At 37.9% G+C, this 13,456-nt stretch overlaps 1 non-coding gene across 1 annotated transcript; it reads left to right on the forward strand.

Annotated features, from left to right (window-relative positions):
- Positions 1-5,371: 5,371 nt before the first annotated feature.
- Positions 5,372-5,474, forward strand: LOC112859180 (U6 spliceosomal RNA). Its single transcript, XR_015250684.1, has one exon. It is a non-coding gene; the product is annotated as a U6 spliceosomal RNA (small nuclear RNA).
- Positions 5,475-13,456: the final 7,982 nt, after the last annotated feature.

The following is a 13,456-nucleotide window of genomic DNA, read 5'->3' on the forward strand; positions in this document are numbered from 1 at the left end:
GGAATAATGCTCAGCACATAGTAATCATTGTACATATTAACTATGATTGTAATAGAAGAACCTATGATGTACTCTGTGAGCAAGGAGAAGGAAAAGTAATTTAGTTTACAGGGTGGAGAAGAACATTCGAAGAGCTGGGTTTTGCATACCAAGGGGGAGAGACTGGTATTAAATCATATTTGAGGGTCTTTATAGACTATCAGTTTTTAGAGGGTGAAGTCAGGATAGATCCCAGTTTGGGTGAATCCTTTAGCATGAACTCATCATTCAAAGGATGACTCCATTCCAAATGAGTTTTATACCTGTTAAGGTCTTATATAGTTACATCTGACTAGAAGAAGCTTGATTATACCCAGCTTACCGCTTACTACTTGGTCTATAAAGCCAGATTTTTTGTTTTTTTTTTACTCTCCCTTTTGTTAGACCACACTTATAATAGTTACGCGGTTTAAATCCTTATTCAGAGCAAGGAAGAGGATTGACTCACACTTTAGAAATTTTCTCTCCATGTTACTCCTTAAAAACTTGCTCAACTTCATAGTAACTGGTGACTCCTCTCCTGAGGGTTTCATGGCGTTTTCTTGGAAATGAGTCAATGATATTAACTCCAATGGCAGGTGAAAAGATGTCTAAATCACATCATACTTTCAATAGACTATTTTAGCTAAGAGAGTAGAAAAGACCAAACAATACCAAAGAAGTCTTTTCTTTTAAAAAAAAAATTTTTTTAACGTTTATTTATTTTGATAGAGACAGAGCATGAGCTGGGGAGGGGCAGAGAGAGAGGGAAAGAATCTGAAGCAGGCCCCAGGCTCCAGGCTCCAAGCTGTCAGCACAGAGCCCAACACAGGGCTCGAACTCACTAATTGTGAGATCATAACCAGAGTTGAGCGAAGTTGGATACTTAATGGACTGAGCCACCCAGGTGCCCCAAGAAGTCTTTTCCAAGTAATAATAAAAGCATTTATGGGGTGCCTGGGTGGCTCAGTCGGTTAAGCATCTGACTTCGGCTCAGGTCATGATCTTGCGGTTTGTGGGTTTGAGCCCCTCATTGGGCTCTGTGCTGACATCTTAGAGCCTGGAATCCATTTCAGATTCTGTGTCTCCCTCTCTCTCTGCCCCTCCCCTGCTCATGCTCTGTCTCTCTCGCCTTCAAAAATAAATAAACATTAAAAAAATAAATAAATAAATAAAAGCATTTGCCAATCCACTGAAAAATGACTGCCTCTTCTCTATATAAATGAGATGTTTTGCTCTCTGAAAATGATGAGTTGTTAAGTTTTTAATTCCATTCCCAGGAACTTTCAAATGTTCAGGCATTACTGTGAATGAGTCTGTGCAGCATTTCGAAGGCTAAAAACAAAGGCTAAAAACAAAGGGAGGAAAGCCAAAGAGAAACACCCGTTTTCAGCATTCGCCCCAGGGCTTTGCAACCAAAGCACCACCCCCATTTCTTTTTGAGGTGACTACACCCTCCCTTCTCTAAGCATTGGAATCTCTCCCGTATATGTAAAAGCATTTTTCTCTCTGACAAAGTTTCCTTGTCAGGGAATTTCTAGATAAGAATCTTGAGTTAAAATCTCAAATTATATGCATCCACCCACCCTTATATTATAATTACCGTCTTGGGCTTTAAAAAAATAACTACACACATCAACAGTTTCACAACTGCTTCAGAGAATGGTTAAGATTAGTAGGCAAGCTCCTAGAGAAATTATGCAGGTGACCACAGTTATTAATGTAAACATGGTTAAAATGTTTGAATGCTGTCATGCTGGGACCAAGAGGCCAAATTTGAAGATTTTATCGTGATGCATTTGGCTCAGCACTTGAGAACTAAAATAAAGGGATTTGTAAGTGTTGTTGCCTTACCTGCATGCTGCTTGCCTGCTTTGGGATCTTCCCTCGTAAAGAACATCATGCAGTATTTTGGGGTAACATTAAGAAATTTTTCTTTTAAGAACTACAGCTACCATTACAATGCGGTAGCTGTTTTGCTATGTCTTTCTATGAAAGCTAGTCATCGACAATTTTTTTTTTCCCATTAATTTCACTTTGGTCAAATTTTTTTTCAGAATGAAATTCAAAGATTGGAATTTCCTGCATATATGTAAATTCATTTATTATGAAACAACATATAACATCATAGACCACTAGAATTAAGAAAAACCACAGAAATGTTGATTTTACTGTTTGGTCTAGGAAGTGAAGGGCTTGCACATTCTGGCTGTGTAGGGCCTGCACATTTCCTGAAGTTATTCCTAGACCCTTTACCTCAATTTCTAACTCAAATTAGCATTATGCAAGTGATCAGACAGTTCATTGAACAGTACTTGCTATTATGAATCAATTGGACTTGCTCTTTCCTTTCCAAACCCTTTTTATCTGTCTGTCTTCCTGGACAGGTTGGGGAGAGGAGTTGGTATCTCAGCTCACTTCAGTAGGAGTGGTAAATTTGCCTGCATCTAACCAAAAGCTTACCCATCCAGGACCAGATCATCCCACCGTACTGTTGATGTACTATTTTTGCATTTGTTGATTCATAATGAAGTCTTTTTATCGTGCTTGCGTCCTAAATTTCATCTTTATATACACATCGGCACTTTATGTCTTTTTAGACATAAAATAATTATCCCTTTTTTAATTTATATATAACTGTAAACATTTGGAAAACTAAATTAAAATAGGAGAGAGAAATCACTTTATATGAAATAATCATTTTCTTGAAGGAAAAAGAAACTTTGTATTTGTTCCTAACCTACAAATAGTAAATAAATTTTCATTGATGAAACTTCAGACAATAAGCAAAGAGAAGTGAAAAAAAATCTAAACTTCATGTAAAGATATCCACTGTTACATTATTGTGTTTTTGTTGTTGTTGTTTTTCTGTGCATGTGTGTGTGTGTTTATGTAGTCAAGTGGTTTGTTTTCAGGATTGGAATAGTATAAGAAATATAGTTTATAAACTTTATATCCCATTTAAGGCTTAGTTACAAGTATTTCTTCATTCTTTAAATGGCCCTCAAGGTCATGATTTTTAGTGGTGGTATGATAGTCAAACAGATGGAAATAACATTTAACTATTCTCCAAGTGGCAGAAATTTAGGTTATTTTTGCATTTTATTATAAAATACTGCTGTAATGAATATTTATGTACATAAGTATTTATATTTGTCTCTGATATTTTTAGGTCAAATTCTTTTAAGTGGTATAGCTAAAGACAATTTAAGCTTTTATTTATTTTATTTAATTTTTTATGTCTATTTATTTATTGAGAGAGAGGCACCCAGACAATTTAAGCTTTTAATATAGATATTTGAATATATCATCAAATTGTCTTCCAAAATTTGTACCAGTTTTTATTTATTTATTTTTTAGTTGTACCAGTTTTTAAACTCAGCAATAGTCACTAATATACCCTTACTGTGTGCAACACTGAGTATTATCATTTTTTTTACTACCTAATGCTGATTGGTGAACAATAGTATATTCTATTTCAATTTGCATTTTAAAATATCAAATGAAACTAACATGTCTCTCCATCCTTTGTATATCTTCTTATATGAATTGCTAGTTATTTACTTATTTTTTTCCTATTGAACAGGCTCATCTTTTTTTTTTTTTTTAAAGATTTTTTTTCTTTCAGGGTGCCTGGGTGGCTCAATGTTTAAGTGTCCATAATTCTTCGTTTTGGCTCAGGTCATGATCTCATCATGGTTTCGTGGGTTTGAGCCCCGCATCCAGATCTGTGCTGACGGCATGGAGCCTGCTTGAGATTCCCTTTTTCCCTCTCTCTCTCTCCCTCTGTCCCTCCTCTGCTCATGTTGTCCCTGTTCTCTCTCTCTCTCTATAGATAGATATAGATATAGATTTAAAGATTTTTTCTTTTTTAAGTAGGCTTCATTCCCAGTGCATCTCATGACCCTGAGATCAAGATGTAAGTTGAGATCAAGAGTCAGATACTTAACTGACTGAACTACCAGGAACCCCTAAAGATGCTATTTTTAAGTAATCTCTATACCTGGTGTGTGGTTTGAATAGCCCCAAGATCAAGAGTTGCATGCTCCACTGACTGAGCCAGCCAGACAACCCAAACATGATAATGTTTGTATTGTTTTGTAATGTTTGTAATGTTTTGTATTGATTTTTAGGAGGTGTTTTTTTTTTTTTTGGTTGTTTTTTTGTTTGTTTGTTTGTTTGTTTTTAATTAAAGGCATTAGCACTTGGCCATATATTCTCCTTTTTGTAAGTTGCTTTCTTATCTGGTTTACATGTTTTTAGGACTAGATTGTGGTGCTAGTAACCTAGTTATGAGGAAAAATTAAACAAAGACAGATGATTGGTCTGGGAGGAACTGATTGAGATTGGGGCATGAATGGTGGTCTTTGGATTGCATTAGAATTTGAATGATTGGTTTACTATTTTGGACAATGAGATTATAATTTTGGTACTCTAGCCTCTATTATTTTTAACTGTCAAAACAACTCTTTACACTGCTATCATCATATGTAAGGCACAGATCTTCTAAAGTGGCAAAGGCAGACTTACAAGCCAGGTTTGTCCAGCACCAAAATCTATTCTTATGATTATACCACACTACTTTTGAAGATTACATAAGTGATTTTTCATCCCTATGCTTTCTCAGTATGTTTTTAAATGCCTTCCTGATATTCCCTACAGTTGGTGTTCCATAAACTCACCATGGTTGAGTTTGTTTCTCAACTACATAGATAAGGACACAAAGGAACAGAAAAGGATAAGTATCTTGCCCAAGATGACCCAGCTAGTAAAACTAATTCAAGAAAAGCAGAGAAGGCCAAGAGCAGTGAGATCTATCCTGTCAATCTTTTCATCTTGTGTTTCTTCGTTTGTTTTTTATGCCTAGAAAGTTCTTCTCTGCCTAGAGGTGAGAGATAATCAATTATATTTCCTTCCACTTGTTTCTGGTGCTGGTTTGAATATTTATATTTAACTCAAGACTATCTGGAAAATATTTTGGTGAAAGAAATAAATTAGAGGTGTTTTAGTAAGGTGAGGAGCTTGATGAAATGATTCAGAGTTTTATCTGGAAGAATAGATAGATGATAATTGTTGAGAAATATTTGAAGAAGAGTACCAGAACAGAGAACTAGTATTGCCAGAAATTTAAAAAATAACAACGATGCAATAATTAAATCAGCATGCACTGTTTTAAGAAAAAAATCAACTCTGTTCAGTATAGAGGAATAATTACAATGATGTGAAATTCTATTTTTCTCAAAGAGCATATTCGGTTATTAATTTGGGATTTTATGATTTTTCAGATCCAGAGAATGTCAAAATAATAACTGAAAAAATACAAACACCCCAAATAAAAATCCAAACATACCTAGTGCTTGTTTTGGTAGATTATATACTAGAATAGGAACCATGCAGAGATTAGCGTGACCCTTGCTAAGGTTGACACACAGATTTGTGAAGCATTCCCTACTTTTCAGTTATGCAAGATGAATTTTATACCTCAGTAAAGCTGAAAAAAAAAGTCCAAGCCTAAATTTTCTATTAACAAGGCTTGCCCTTAATGAATTGTGACAGTGAAATAATCCTTTTGACATGGGGCAATTACTGTGGCCATAAACATAGACTCATGGCAGATGTTGACTTCAGAGGCTACTGAGCTGATAAGCGAACATTTTTGGGCTTTGTTTATGTGCACAATAGGCACTTTCTGCATGCTCCACACCCTGCCTCCTAGCAAAGTGCATCTGCTGCAGAACTCTGTCTTCCCTCTTAACCTATCTTTCTACTTTTGAACTGCAATAGGGTTGGGTCGTCACTGGCTCCGTCTACTTCCTTGTTGTGCTGAGATGTGGATAAACAGGAACCTCTCCCTGGAATTATGAGGATGTTCCAAAGGGCCTCCAGGTGGAAAGCATTTGGCCTTGACATCACATAGAAAAGAAGGGAGAGGTTGGAAAGACAATAATCCTAGAATCAAGGGATTTTAAAAATAGGAGAAAGGATTTCTTAATCTTCTATGATTCAACCAAAAACCTATCAACATATATGTGGTTTTCAGGATAAGGATCTCAATATCAGAAATGGAAAACTCAAGGTTGGCTGTGTATGAGCTCTGAAGTTTGGGGAACTTCTTTGCTAACCCTTTTTTCCTTAATGACATTTACAGAAGTAGAGGAAATGTACTTCCTTCTAAGAAAAGCAAGCATAGCAAGATATCAACTTTTCTATAGGAATCAGTCAATTCTATTTTTCTTCTTCTAATTGCCCCAGATTCTTAAATAACTGACTTCTAAACTGTCCAAGTCATGGTCTGGATTAAGCAGTTTTCATTGTCTCCATCGAACATACAATCTTGCTTAAGTGGAGGATCATGCCTTACTTGTAGTACTCAAATGGTGTAAGTTAAGGCTTTTTTTTTCCCCCCAAAAGAGGGATGTTAATATAGGAAAGTCTGCCACTCTGGTTTGCAAAATTTACACAAACTCCAACTTTCAAGAGCTAGTCTATGGGGAAAGGCTGTTTACTTTTCATCTTTGCATTTTCTAGGGTATCTTTGAGCATAGAGTCTTACACATGTAATTTTTCATCAGTAAAACAATAGATACAAACAATAAATATTGAACTGAGGAGTGTAATCAAAGGAAAACCTTTCATTAATTTTGAGACCAGGAGGCAGAAAGAAAGAAAGAAAGAAAGAAAGAAAGAAAGAAAGAAAGATGTTACAAACCTTACTGATTATTTTTCTTCCTTACTTTAACTATTTGCCTTAATCTTAGTAGAAAGATCCCCCAATATCTTAGCTTTATCTTCTAGGAAGACTATATACAGGCATCATAGAATGTAGATACTCCCTTTTGCCTTGGAATATTTATCCTTCTGCAACGTTATAGGAAAAGCTTAAGATCATAGGCTGACCTAAGAAAAATGAATGACTGGGGCACCTGTGTGGCTCAGTCATTTGAGCATCCTATTTTGGCTCAGTTCATGATCTCACAGTTCAAGAGTTCAAGACCTGCATTGGGCTCTCTGCTGACAGCATGGAGCCTGCTTGGGATTCTCTGTCACCCTTTTTGTCTACCCATTCCCTACTGTCTCTCTCTTTCTCTCAAAATAACTACACTTAAAAAAATAAAAATAATTTATTCTTTTGGCAAATATTTCTAATGCATAATTCACTTTGACTGCCTTGATGTATGCAAGCCTCTGTTGGGTGTTGTAAGTGAATATTTTCAATTTGCTTTTCAGGAGGAATAGCAAAATAGATGTGTCTACCATAGTTTTCCTAAAGCAAAGTCTCCAATTGCACATGTGCCACACTAGGCAAATTTTCTATAAGGGCATATGCCACATGTTGGAATTTTTGCCAGTTAGTTTCTACGTATCATTTAACATTTGTCATGCCTAATGAGAGTTTGTGTGTGCACAAATGGATGTGTCAAGACCATTTGCCAATTAATCCATTAAAAAAATTGTTATACTGCCTTTTCAAAAAAGGAGAGGATAGGCATACACTATTAATGTGTGTGCCTTTCCTGTGACAATAAAGAGCATATCTTATAGTATTTTAAAATCCAGGTAATACTATAAATTTAATATCTAAGTAGCAAGAGAACAGGTGAGAGAGAGTTTTCAGGTAAGACAGCCTTGGTTTGCTTTTTTCCTTTCTTTAAGCAAGACTTATTAACTACTTGCCTGGCCTCTAACTGTGGTTGATTTGAGAGGAAAGGACATCTTTCCATGATTACAATGTCATCCTACTCCTTTTTAAGTAGATTGAAATGATCCCGGAATCATTTTCTTGCTCTCTTATTTCTTGGTTATCACTGGTCTCATTTAATTTTACCCATTATTTTTCCTTCATGATCTCTGTGCCTAAAGCAGCAACCCACACTTCAGCTGCCAAGGTCAGTTTGCTGTAGTTTGCCAAAGAGGGTGGCCCTTTTAAGTTGTGCACCAAGCCTACAAAAGGGCCCTCATGGGCTATGGTGATAACCGATAACTTTAAGGTTATCTTGTTTCCTCTTTCTTCAGCTTTTCTATTTGTTTTTTTTTTTTTTTTTGCATACTCTCTAAAGTTATACATTGAAAAAATCTGAGAAGATGGAAAAGAAAAACCAAGAAAATTAGAATGTATATCAATTAGTTAAAGCAAACAAACACAGGCTGTATAGAAAATAAAAACAGGAATCATTTCAAAATATCATTGGATTCATGTTTTCTCACTATCCTCTTCCTCCTTCTCCATCTCACTTCCTCCTCCCATATTTCTTCTTTCTCCTTCTTGTGGTAATTTCTAAGATAACCAAGGAGCAAGAGTATGCAGTTACAAATATTCTAATCCTAAAATGAACATATATGCTCGCTCTCTCTCTTCACCTTGATAGAAAGAAAGATAGATAAGCAGATCAGTATATGGACATGCTTGCATGGGAATGTATATCACATATTCTAGATTAGATTAAGGTATAAGACCATAGTGTTAGTTTTGCACATTAGGAAGTAGCTCTAGGAATAAATATTTGTTGCATGAATAAATGAATGAACCAATAGTTCACCAAGTGCCAGATTCTGTGATCCTTTACACGGATAATCTCAGTGAGTTCTCACAATGCAAAGGTTGGGAAACAGAGACTACTGTTGACCTTATGGCAAGACCTAGGTCATAGATCGATGGATTCAGGAGAGAGACGGTGAGGCCTGAATTCACAACAGTACCTACTGTAATGGTATTAGGCATGGGCTCAGATTTTGTGGAATAAAGCTGATCAGAAATCCTCAGTTTAATTATGCATTCCATGCACTTCAACTTGGGATTTGTTACATTGTATTGTGGTACAATAGGCTGATCCAATATTTCAGATATTCCCTACGAATACTGGGAAAAGAGTGAAGGGAGAGAATATTTTATTTGTCAATATTCCAAGGAACTATTTGATTTAGAGAGATTCATGAAAGAGTTCAGAGTTTCCAGTCCACCACTTGACTAATGAAATACTTACCTCTGACTATAGTTGAAGTTCAAGTCTCTCAGATTGATCAGCAGTGTTTTCGCAGATAAGAAGAGTTTTCCCTTAATTAATTGATATTTATGCATCTATTAGGTATCTTTTCTTCACTGCACATACCTTGAGCTGTTTAATACTAGTAGATTAATTTGAAATTATCCCATTCATGGACTGAACTAAAGTCAGTAAGTCATGATTCAGTATTAAAGGATAGGATGGCACCTGGGAATAAACGACTGAGTCATAGAGCCTGTAAGACTGACTAGCTGGGAGCAAAACACAGGTGATGGCCAGCAGGGAGGAGAGAGGCAGGGTAAATGGAATTAAGAAAAGGAGGAAATCTGTTTGAAAACTGACACTTTGGACCTTGAAATACAGCCAGCAATACATTGATATCTACAAACACTGGGGGTCTAGGACTGAGGTTAAAGACATAGGTACCGTCTGACAGACCTACTCTGATTTCTAGCTATGGGGTTTTCTCTGGTTTTCACTCAGTGCCCATCCTCCTTAGAGTCTTTTGTACTTCCAATGTCTTTCTCTCCATAAAGCCAATAGTTTCTCTGACACTCCTTTCCAGAAACTGGGTGCTCACCTTCAGAGTTAGAGTTCCCACTAGCTGAGAATTCACTGAGATAGTGCCTCCTGGATTTCTGTGTATTGCCTACTGACAGACTACCTTCCTGCTATCTCGTCCTGTCCATCTTCTGTCACATTTTTCTCACCTGGGATTTGACTGCTTCTTGTCATCATTCTTCCCATCTAGAGTGTTCTACTTTGCTTCTCTGAGCAGACCCCACTAATGCTAAATCTGCCCTTACATGCCTTTAGGCAGAGCTGGTGCTAGACCTGTATTTTGAACTGTCCCCATGGTTAAAGAAATATCCTGGTTCTCATTCATCTGTTCATTCATCAAACTTTATTTATTTACTTATTTATTTATTTATAATGTTTTTAAATGTTCATTTATTTATTTTGAGAGAGAGAGAGAGCATGCACAAGTGGGGAAGGGGCAGAGAGAGAGGGAGAGAGACTCCCAAGCAGTCTCTGCGCTGCCATGGCAGAGCCAGAAGTGGGTCTCGAACACACAAACTGTGAGATCGTGACCTGAGATGAAACCAAGAGTTGGATTTTTATTTACTTATTTATTTATTCAAAAAAATTTTTTTAAATGTTTATTTAGTTTTGAGACAGAGAGAGAGAGCACGAGCAGGGGAAGGGCAGAGAGAGAGGGAGACACAGAATCCTAAACAGGCTCCAGGCTCTTAGCTGTCAGCACAGAGCCTGACATGGGGCCCGAACTCACAAACTACGAGATCATGACCTAAGCTGAAGTTGGACGCTTAACCAACTGAGCCACCCAGGTGCCCCAAGAGTTGTATTTTTAGCCAACTAAACTACCCAGGCACCCCATCAAATATCATTTAAAGTTTTTTTTCTTCTTTCTTTCTTTCTTTCTTCTTTCTTTCTTTCTTTCTTTCTTTCTTTCTTTCTTTCATTTTTGTTTTTGGTTTGAAAGAGAGGGAGAGAGAGAGAGAGAGAGCAGGGGAGGGACAGAGAGAAAGGGAGACACAGAATTTGAAGCAGGCTCCAGGCTCTGAGCTGTCAGCCCAGAGCCTAATGTGGGGCTTAGATTCACAACTGAGATCATGACCTGAGCTGAAGTCAGATGCTTAACCGACTGAGCCACCCAGGTGCCCTTCAAATATTTATATTCCTACTATGTGTTGAGCATTGTCTTAGGTATTTAAGATATAATGACAGAAATAACCATAGACGGACACAAGAACTCTCACATACTGTTCCCGGGAGTATAAATTGGTAAACGACATTGGGAAGCAATTTGGCAATATTTTGCAAAGTTGCATCTGGACACTCCCTATTATCCAGCTATTTCCTGTCTCAGTTTGTACTTCTAAAACCTCTTCTTTCTCAAACCAAACCAAAACAAAAAACTCTTATTTCTCTACATTTGGTTCACATGTTTCTCTTTCATTTAAAACATATAGATTATATAAAATTTATAATTAGCGGACATTGTACCTAATTACTTCTCACAATTACAAAGTGAATTAAAAAGTTATTCCTTGGGGGACGCCTTGGTGGCTCAGTCTGTTAAGTGTTTGACTCTTGGTTTCGGCTCAGGTCATGATCTTGAGGTTTGTGAGTTCAAGCCCCATGTTGGGCTTTGCACTGACAGCATGGAGCCTGCTTGGGATTCTCTGTCTCTCCTTCTCTCTTTGCTCTTCCATTGCGTGCGCTCTCTCCCTCTCTCTCTCTCAAAATAAATAAATAAACTTAAAATCTTATTCCTTGTATAATGATGCTCAGTGGGAGATCCAACTCTTGTCTTTACAAGGTTCTTTCCAAAAAAAAGATGCCCACCCCAGTTCCCCATTACATCTGAGCTCAGGTAGTTCAACTTCTGTCTAAGTTCTCAGTCTTCAACTGCAGCACAGTGGATCCTTCTAAATGCAAATACAACAGCACAAATTGTGCATTGTTAATTCTTTCAAATACAGAATTATATACAATTCTATTATCTATATGCTAAAAATATTCACATGGATTAAATATTTGTGAAAACAGAGGAAAGTAAAAGGTTTAAGATGTGCTCTCAAGGTGTGACCCACATTTAAAAGAGTGCTACTCCATAGCCATTAAAAAAAATGTCACCCCCCTCCCCGCTCCATTTCCTGTTTCCAAAGAAAAACTGCTTAATTTCTGCTCTATTTAAAGCCAAAGCATGCCTTCACATGCAGATCAGACTGAGCGATAAACAAATGAGAAAGTGAAGAGGTGACCGGGAGATGACCCCTCCAGAACTTGTGCAACACACGTCTCCAGCTTCATGAGCTCATCACTACAAACTGAGGTTACATTTCTGTGTCTAGATGGACATGGCTAAAGACTGTCTATCTGATTATCAGGTACTGGCACCTGTTTGTCTACCACACTGTTTGGAGAGTTTCCAGGGTACTGCCTTCCATGTGGCTAGGAGCTCTGCTAAGGTCAGGTTCCTACCCCCAGCCTTCCCATCCTGCTGGCTCACAGGACGTTTGCTACCTTTCTGCTCCTGATTTTTATCAGACTGCCACTCTGCCTCTAACTACCACTGACATTGCTTGCCCAGCTGCTGAGTGGTGACACTGTTCCGGTAATTCTCCATAAGATGCTTGAACCCCTGCTGGGGCTTGGCAAGGCTTGGGAGGCAGAGGAATTGCACTTGAATGTTGACAGAAGTCTAGCTAATAACGGAGGAGTGTGAAGACTGTATGGTATAAGAAAAGTGGCCATGACAAGGGTGCCTGGGTGGCTCAGTCGGTTAAGTGTCTGACTTCGGCTCAGGTCAGGATCTCACAGCTGGTGAGTTCGAGCACACGCTGGGCTCTGTGCTGACACTTCAGAGCCTGGAAACTGCTTCAAATTCTGTGTCTCCCTTTCTCTCTGCCCCTCCCCTGCTCACACTCTGTCTTCCTCTGTCTCTCAAAATTAAACATTAAAAAAAATGAAAAAAAACAAGATAACAAAAGTGGCCATGACAATTGACTTAAATGTCAACAAATAATAGACAATGTGAGAGTGCTGGTGAGAGGCTCCCTCGAAGAAGAGAAGCTGCTGTAACAAAGACCTAGTTTTGCCAGACCTGATTTTGCAAGAAAACTAATAATTAAAATTTTTTTTAATGTTAATTTATTTTTGAAGGAGAGAGAGACAGGGTGTGAATGGGGTGGGGTGCGGAGGGGCAGAGAGAGAGGGAGACACCGAATCCTAAACAGGCTCCAGGCTCTGAGCTGTCAGCACAGAGCCCGACATGGGGCTCGAACCCATGAACTGTGAGATCATGACCCCAAGCTGAAGTCAGACACTTAACCGACTGAGCCACCCAGGCACCCCTGAAATTAATATTTTTAAGTAAAACTTTTCTTCTCAACAGTGGCACTTGATTCTTTTATTTTTTATATGACACTGCCATGGCCAAACGCAACATCTTTGTGGACCTCAATAGGACTGTGGGCCACTGACTTATATATCATTGACAAACAGCTGCTATTATACGTAGCTGCTCTTCGAACCCATAGCCCAACTACATTTCCAAGTCCCTGCATAGCAACCATCAGATTTCCACATGGCATGCATGAGTCAACACACACATGTGAGGGAGAACATGTGAGGGAGAATTCCATTCTTATCAGAGGAAAACCCACATCCTTTCCGCTAATGGAATCTGGCTCAACCAACTACTTAAAACAGTCACATGGTTTGTCTGATTCCATCTCAAATAACACTGTAAAGGAAAGGGTTACGTTATAATCCTGATGCCACTGTACCAAATTCAATACAGTTTTCCTTAGTCTTACCTTCAGGATGAGGCAAGGAAAAGTTCTAAGTGCACATATAATACAATTTCATCTCTTACACTCCTGGAGACTGAACCACCTTGTATAGAG

The sequence above is a fragment of the Puma concolor genome, chromosome B1 (assembly GCF_028749965.1).
Source record: "Puma concolor isolate L17-30 chromosome B1, mPumCon1.1.hap2, whole genome shotgun sequence".
Lineage (NCBI taxonomy): Eukaryota > Metazoa > Chordata > Mammalia > Carnivora > Felidae > Puma > Puma concolor.